The 8,409-nt window shown below is 40.4% G+C and overlaps 1 long non-coding RNA gene across 1 annotated transcript in view; it reads right to left on the reverse strand.

The window, feature by feature from the left end:
* Window positions 1-5,588: 5,588 nt before the first annotated feature.
* Window positions 5,589-8,409, reverse strand: part of LOC115072208 — an 18,337-nt gene continuing 15,516 nt past the window's right edge. Inside the window, exon 5 of the long non-coding RNA XR_003851277.1 lies at window positions 5,589-6,254. This is a non-coding gene — a long non-coding RNA (uncharacterized LOC115072208). The remainder of the gene's footprint in view (window positions 6,255-8,409) is intronic.

Raw genomic sequence — 8,409 nt, forward strand, 5'->3', positions numbered from 1 at the left:
GCCCTGAAAAATACACATAATGGAATGTTTTGTTTTTAAGCTGACATCGCTCATAGATCTCACGTTGGTGAGTTTGGACCTCTTTCTAAAGAGTCACTGCTTAAGTACATAATGAGTGAATTGCATATCCACTCATGATCCAAGAGCCTGTAATTCACCTACTGCCAAGGTACCAACAGTCTGAATTACTGACTTAGAAACACTCAAGTATTCCCGACTTGAGTTCACCAGTCTAAGACCTGAGAGAGAGAGACCTCGAGGCACAGAACAGAAAGTTGAGCAGGGGCAAGTGATACATCCCTGAGTTAGAGGAAGAACTTTGAGGCAGATAATGTTAGTTTTCTTTCAACTGACCTGAGACAAGAACTTGGTGTAAAGGTAGCTTATCTAGGATGTGGTCCCAGGAAGCACAAATGAGGGTGTGAACAGGAAATGTGTATTGATAAGTGAGTTACTGCTGTTGAAAACTTGAGTTCTGTCTCATTAGTGAACAAATTTTAGAATTGCCTCACTATGGGATGGGCAAGTTAGAGGACTCTCAGATGCCTGTATTCATGGTTAAAGATGCCTCTGAGAAACGAGGGTGCTAATTCTGCTCCCCCACCATAAAGTTTGTGGGTTGAAAAAAGTCCCTGACAGAGACACAAAGAGACACCAGCCACCGAGGAGGAAAGTGAGTAATGTATGTGGGACCTGCTCACTGTAGTGTGGGATAGTTCAAAGGCTGAACAGGGCTGTATGTCCAGGACCCGAATATCATATGCTACATGGAGAGTTTAGGCTCTTTGATGGCATGGATTGGAATGTCATGGCTGGGTGGTAGTGAGAATGTAGCTATGTGGTTAAAGTAATGGACTTATAATTTCTGACAAACAGATGTCCCTTCATTATTATCCCCAAATGAAATAAATTAATGAAGTGCACAATTAGCTGGTCAGTTCAATTTAATCGCTTGATATCCCATAAGCAACTGGTGTTCAGAGTATGGTTATCAGTTTAGCATAATCGGCACCACCTGAAACTAGTCAGGAAAGAAAATTCTTCGTTTCCTACCCAGTTACCACTCTGAAGGTAGGCCTCAGAAATCTGTGATGAGCTCTCCAGATGACTCTGTGTGCTGGATAGGGTTAAGGGAGCCTCAATTGCCTCAATTAGTGAATTGCCTCCATTGGACTGACCTGTGGCCGTGCCTGTAGGGGCATTTCTTGATTGTGGAGTGATGTGGGAGGGCCCAGCCCACTGTGGATGGTGCCACCCCTGGGCAAATGGCCCTGTATTGTATAAGAAAGCAGGTTGAATACAGGCCAGAGAGCAAGCCAGTAAGCAGCATTCCTCCATGGCCTGTGCTTCAGCTCCTGCCTCCAGGTTCCTGCTCTGAGTTCCTACCTTGGGTTTCCTCAGTGATGGACTGTGACTCAGGAGATGTACGCTGAATAAACTCTTTCCTCGCCAAGTTGGTATTGGTCAGAGTAGTTTGTCACAGCAATGGAGAAACACATGGAGGTTAGAACACATGAACGTTTGAGAATTGTGTATGTAAACAGATTACAGCACTGACACACTTAACTCTTATACCAATTGGGGAGAAGTAGACTCCAAATGGACATAATTGCCTGATTTTTATTCTAGTTGGGTATGAATGTGGAAAAATCATTTAATCTTCAATCTGTAAAATTAGATGTTTGGACTAATAATATGTTCCATTTTTTTAAACAAAATAAACACAGTGGAATACTTTCTTTCAGAGAAAGTCTGTTGGAAACTCCATACCTAGTACGTTAAAAGATACATATACAGTATATTAACAAATACATATCCAGTGTACTAAAATGCAGAGTTCTTAGTTGGGGTTAGTAACCAAGTGCTCGCCTACAGTGGCTTCTCACATATCACTACAGATCTTCAGAGTCTAAGGTGTATAGTTTGAAAACTACCAAGCTAGGGAACCAAAATACCTCTGCAGTGTGCTCTGAGACATCAGGCGGACTTAAACATGACTTACCTGGTGATGATGACCCTGAAGCTGACCTGTAATCACAAACCTCATCTGTACCTTTACTAGTTGGGCAACTAGGTGCAAACCACGCAGTGTCCATGGTCTTTGCATCCTCATTCATAAAGAGACATTGACTCTAATTCTTGTGATATTCATCTTAAAGGGCTTTTGAGAGAACTGAATGAAAGTATGTATGTGAATATACTTTATAAATTGCTAAGTCCTATTTAATTGAAAGGGATTATTGTGTGAGAAATTGTCCTTCCAGGTAGTTTTGCTTTGTAAGTGGTGCCAAAGATAGGTAGAGATAGATGGAGAACGTTGATAAATGCTTTGTAGTTTCACCCCTCTCTTAGGGATGTGAACATAATTTTCCTTTTTAATTAAAAACCTGTTTACCAAGATGAATCACTCTAAATAAAACAATGCTGAAGCAGAGGTGAGTGAACTGGTTGAGTCATTCTATAAAGCTTAGAAGCGTTACAGAATAATACTAACTAAGAGATAATTAGTTTTTCCTTTACAATAAAGAGAGCCAATTTTGGAATATGTTGATTTAGCATTTTTAGGTGGTTACATATTCAGAAATTTGTAACCATGTTCATGTGGCTTTTTTCTTTGTAGATGAGGCTTCTGGAAGAGATTTATCTACCACAGAGTTGTAGAGAAGTAACCAACAGCATGTTTTATGGCTGTATTTTATTATAAAGGAAGTGGTGAATAATTCATTGTGGAAATTTTGACTATCTACTAGGAATGTCAAATATGGTTACTGGAGTTAGAAAGTGGTCTTATTTTAAGACCCACTGATTTCCAGATCCCCAGAACAGCAGCTCAGATGATGTCTGTAAACCATCATCCTAATAAAACAGGTACCTACAGATAACTCACAGTGCCTACTTTGAAGGTAGCTATCACCTGGACCCGCAAACATTTTCAGTGTGTCACTTTGCATTTCATAAATAAATCTGTCCATTGCATGATTCCTCAACCTAATACTGCTGTGATTCCATCAGAACTCTGAGGAGTGATCAACAGAGACTTGACAAGGATTTGCTTATGACTCATATTTGAGAGGCAGGGCTGTCAACATTCCTGAACCTTGGGGCTGGCTAGGCAGCCTGGGAACAAGCTTCTGTAAGCATGCCCATTCATTCATGCAAAATAAAGGTAGATATCCTGAACTTACTATTTACCTATCATACAGTGAATAAAACGAAAAAAACAGGCCTCTACTGAGATCCACAGGATATGGAAGAATCAAGCAGGCAGGACTGGGTGTGGGATGACAAAGAGGCATGGAGGGCAGCAGAGTGTGTTTAAGTGGAACACATAGAATAACACATAGAATGGCCCCAAAAAGAAAGTACAGCCCATTCTGAAGACTGGAGAAGTCCATAGTAACTAGAGTATGTGCCACGTTGAGTGGTGAGGCAAGCTAGTGACAGGACTTGGAAGTCCTTGTCAGCATGGGACTCCTTGACCGCGTTTATGACTCACGAGAGCCATGCTTTTCAAAGAGTTTCATAGAATCCAGGGTTGGGAGTGTCAGTCAAGGGATTCCAGAAGGCTCCGGGGAATAGGGGTGGAAGGGAAAAGTTCTGGGCTCCAATTTCTACCTCAATAATAACAGCTTTGTTTGTATGTATTTTAAATGTTGAGGCTAGAAGTAAGATAGCATTGGAAGGTGAGGATTTATGATCAAAAACTGATTGGAAACCACAAAGGTCTGGGGGAGGCGTGTCCAATCTTTCCACACTGTGGCCTGATGCTGCTGTCTACACAGTTCATGCTTGAGAACTTCGCAACTGAGTTAAAAAAAAATCAAAAAGACTCTTAATGTTTTGGGCAACTTTATGATTTTGTGGTGAGCCACATTTGTAGCTATCCTTAGCTGCATGTGGCCCATGGGCTGTGGGTTGGACACCCCTTTAGGGTAAGTGGAAAGTTGAGCAGATTTTTAATGAGTCTGTTGGAGTCTGGACAGAGACTACAGCTGCCCTCTAGCCCTTCCCCTGCTCCCCTAAGCAGGGCCTGCTTCTCAAATGAGCAGAGCTCACCTCCAATCCACTCCTCCACTCATCTCCTTCATCCAGGGAGCAAGAGAAAGGACAGATTTACTGCTTTATCCTACTCAAGTAGCAAAATTTAGAAATACTTAAAATATGCCATTGACAGTTCTCACCGACTATTGCAATATTTTCTGTTTGTTACTCAATGCAAACCTTTGTATTCCAAGACCGTAACATGACTTTAAGTGGAAAATTGTGAGCAAAATTCTGTAACCATTCCCCATAGTCAGGGTGACATTTTCTTAGTCTGACTCTCAAGGAGGAGGGTCATAAACCAGACTTTAGGCAGTAGACCATATACCACTTTCAACAACCCCTGCTCCTTTCAGTATGTCTCTTCTCTAATATGCCCACCTGATAGTAATGTCTGCCCAGCCCTAGCTCAAGGTCATGTACCTGTAGAGCATTTAGCTGAGTGTCATCTGGATCTTCTGATCTCATTCCCTCCAGTTGTCTTCCCCACCTCCATCTGCATTGGTGTGGTCTCAGCATATCCTACTCAAAGGCCAGTGGAGCAATGACACTGTTAGTGTCTTAACTATATTGAGTGACAGCCCTTAAGTCACTGAGACTCCTATTGCACTCACTCCCGCTTAGACAAACTGTAAATGTGTTCTTGGTTAGCAGTGTGGTGGCATGTGGTTTCCTTTAATTCAAAGTTAGAGGCCCTTTCAGGGTTTCCCATGGTTTCTTTGCAAGTTCCAGAATTGTTTACTCGGAACATGAATGTGGTCCAAGGAGCTTCAACCTGACTAACCACAGCATCCTGCAGTCAACATGTAGGTGGTTTGGGGGCTTATGTAGAGTTTATATACATCTTGAAAACTTCTAAGTGGTATCTGAGTCACTGTCTTAGAAGCAACCCGGAGTGTATTGCATTAGTATTTTCTTTTGGGGACTCCACTCAAGTCTAAAAAAATCATTAAGCTCTATAATTGTAATCAAAGAGATAACTCTACAATTTTGGCAACTTCCAAGCATTTTTTGGTGCAAATTATTTTGACGCCAGTGGCAAATGTTTAGCAGTACTGATAACATTGGCCACAGATTTTAAAAAAGTAGACAAACTAAAGCATTAAACAAGTGAAAAAATAAGGAAACTAAAACAGGAAAATGCTCTAACCTGTTGTTCTGGAGATTAAAGTGGACTTTTATCTTGCCTCAAGCCTACATATTATTTCTTGTTTTGGAGCATTTCAAATGATCTTAATGTAGACGTGTTGAACACTGAGGCTGGTGGCAGCTCATAGTTCTGATTTTATTGCTGGGTGAGTATCCGCAGGTAACAAGTCTCTGGTACTCCACCTAAGGTCTTTGCACAACTCAGAAGAGAACTCTAGTATTCAATGCACTTCCCAGACATTACTTGTTCATTCATTCATTCTATTGTTTATGTAATTAGTGTACATAATATATACTACATATAATTATATATAATACATGGCGAGTAGAATGACTATACATATACACACATATGTATAGTGTCTACTACATGTCAGAAATTTCTATGGGTTGAAAGCTTTAAAATGATGGAGAAGACAGTGTTTTTACCTTTATAGGGTTTATAGTCTAGTGGAAGCACAAATGTTTGCAAATTGAGTGAAAGTATCCAGAGAGAGGCAATTGGGGTTAGATTGAAATTCCACAACAGTGCCTGAGGACTTAAAGCCACAAGGAGGCCACACCCAGGTATCTGACCCAGTCCAGCAACCCTATCTACACTCTCTGTACTCATTAGCCCTATAAGTAGGTACCACCTCACATTCAGTGCTTGAGAAATCATTGCTTTTCCCCCATCTCCCTTTTGTATTCATTTGTTCTCTAATGTAGTCTCAGACTTCAGTACTCCCCCCTCTACACTGACTCCTTCTCTATGTCAAATAGCTTAGGAGTAGATGCTTCTTTGATCTTCTTTTCCTTCATCCCTAGATGTTCTCCCCAGGATTCCATGTTCTTGCTCTCTGTCTTTCTCAGCTATTGGCCAGTTCTGTCTCAACTGAGCCACCTCTACTTTCTGGGCTGGTACATTAGTGGGGAAATCAATGTGAGGGAAGCAGCAGCTTCTGGAAACTCAGATCCAAAAGGCAAAAGGCTGAAGTTCATGTAGCTTGGAGCAGGACCACAATGAGGAGGAGGCTATCAGGAGAAGGTCAAGGGTTCAGGGTTTCAGGTTCAGGTTTCTATAACTGAAATATAGAACAAAAAATTTGGGTAAGATCCAGTATTATATCCCTGAAAGCATGGCAGGGATTTGGGGAAAAGCTGTAATTTGATGAGTGGACTCCAAACCCAGGCTTTGTTACCAATGCTCATTTCAGACCCATGACTGGGTATATGAAATAATTGATCTGGCTGACTGCTTAGGTCTGAGACTCACAGAAAAGACTACTTGGAAGTAGAGACTGTGGCTAGGGATGTAGCTCAGTGGTAGAGCACTTGCATAGTATGTGTAAGACCTTGTGTTTGATTCTCTAGTACCAAAGAAAAAATATAGGCTTTGAGTGGAAACGATCAGAGTGTAAATCCCAGCTCTGTTACTTACTAGTCCTGTGACCTTTCTGATCCTTGTCTCCTCATCTGTAAATGGGGAAGGTATCGCCTGCCCCATAAAGAGCTGATGAATTTGGTATGCCTGTAAGTCTTTTTCAAACAAGGCAGATAAACAAATCATTGAACATCTAGGGGTTCCCCATGAGTCCCAACTGATATGTGGGGAAGTTACCTATGGCTCAGCTCTGCCATACTTGATCTGGTGTCAATAGCTGGGTCTAGTGCGGTCGTTCAGGTATTTTTTTTCTTTTAAAAAATATTTTATTTATTTTTTTCCAGTTAATTATTTATTTAATAACCACATACTTAGAAGAAGCATTTCATTACAACAGCATTGACATATTCAATAACAATTTTCTGAGGTAAGATGCATCTTTTTCAAAATTGACTGTAAATTTTTACGTTTACAGTTGAATTGTTACAGTTATATAATATTGTACTCAGTATAAACCCTATAAGACATAAAATTAAATGAGGTTTTAACCTTCAAAAAAGATCTCCATTTCCTTATTCAAATACACAGTTTTATACAGAAAAATTCATTTTTAATGCAATTATACATCTACTAATTATTATTATTATTTTAATCATTTTTTTTAATTTTTAATAACTACATGATTAGAGGAACCATTTCACTACAGATTTAACATATTCAGTAGCATACTCCGGAGCAAGAGTACATCTCTTTCATAAGTGGATGCAAGTTTCTAGGTTAACAGTTGAGTTAATACAGTTATGCAATATTGAACTTGGTATAAGTCCTGTAAGACGTAAAATTGAATGAGATTTTACCCTTTAAAAAAGATCTCCATTTCATTTTAGAATATATTGTTCCTTGCAGAAAGACTCATTGTTTTTGCTACTAACACTGAGATGTTGGCACATGTATCTCTAATCTGTATGCATCCGATTATTACTAGTCATAATCGGTTGCATTGGACCCTTGGCGCCTGTGTGTGTCTATGAAATCATCGGGTAGATTTCAATGGTAATGTTTACCACCTCTACTAATTAGCATGATGGAATTTCGATGCTTCCTCCTCAAATAAAATACATTTTAAAAAATTTGTTGATTTTTTTTTGTGTGTGTGTATATCACACAGAACATTCCAAACCATCTTATTCGACTATACACCCACTTCCCAGATGGCACCCTCCCATAGCCTCCCTCCCCCTACTAGAGCCCTTATATTCTGATATTCCTGCTACTGTCTGCTGTGTTGTCGGAACCCCCAGCCATTCCCCACTACTTGCCTTTCTGTTGAATCTAGTCAGCCTATCTAGAGGTCTTTGTTTTAGGAGGGTCAGCTGTTCCTCTTCTAGCAGCAATCAGTTGTCAATACTCCTTTAGATAAGATCAGGGTCTGCTGTTCATTTTCCAAGTTCTATGTTGGGTTACTACTTTTGGGAGTCCCTTTGTTCACCCTGGCCAACAACTCAAAAGAAGGTATCTCCTATCTGGCATTGTTGCTTGTTATGTAACCTTTAGCTATGCATATGGACTCTTAAGATATTATATTGACCCCTTTAATCTTTGGTTATACTTTTCTTTTGGATGTTTAAGGCCATAGAGTTGGCCCTGATAAACCAATTTATCTTTACTCTTAAGGTCGTTTGAGGACCTGTTCCTCAGGGGTCACATGGGCTTGGGAGGAGCGCCAGGCTCCTTTCTTTTACCAGTTCCGCCTATGTGAAGATAAGTCAAAGATCCTGCTCGACCATAGTTGGCTTCGCTTGGAAGCATGGAGGAAGTGATTCCTCTGTGTTGATCCTCCTCTTTGTAGACTGGAC

Source organism: Nannospalax galili, unplaced genomic scaffold (assembly GCF_000622305.1).
Source record: "Nannospalax galili isolate Female #2095 unplaced genomic scaffold, S.galili_v1.0 scaffold278, whole genome shotgun sequence".
In the NCBI taxonomy this organism is placed as follows: domain Eukaryota; kingdom Metazoa; phylum Chordata; class Mammalia; order Rodentia; family Spalacidae; genus Nannospalax; species Nannospalax galili.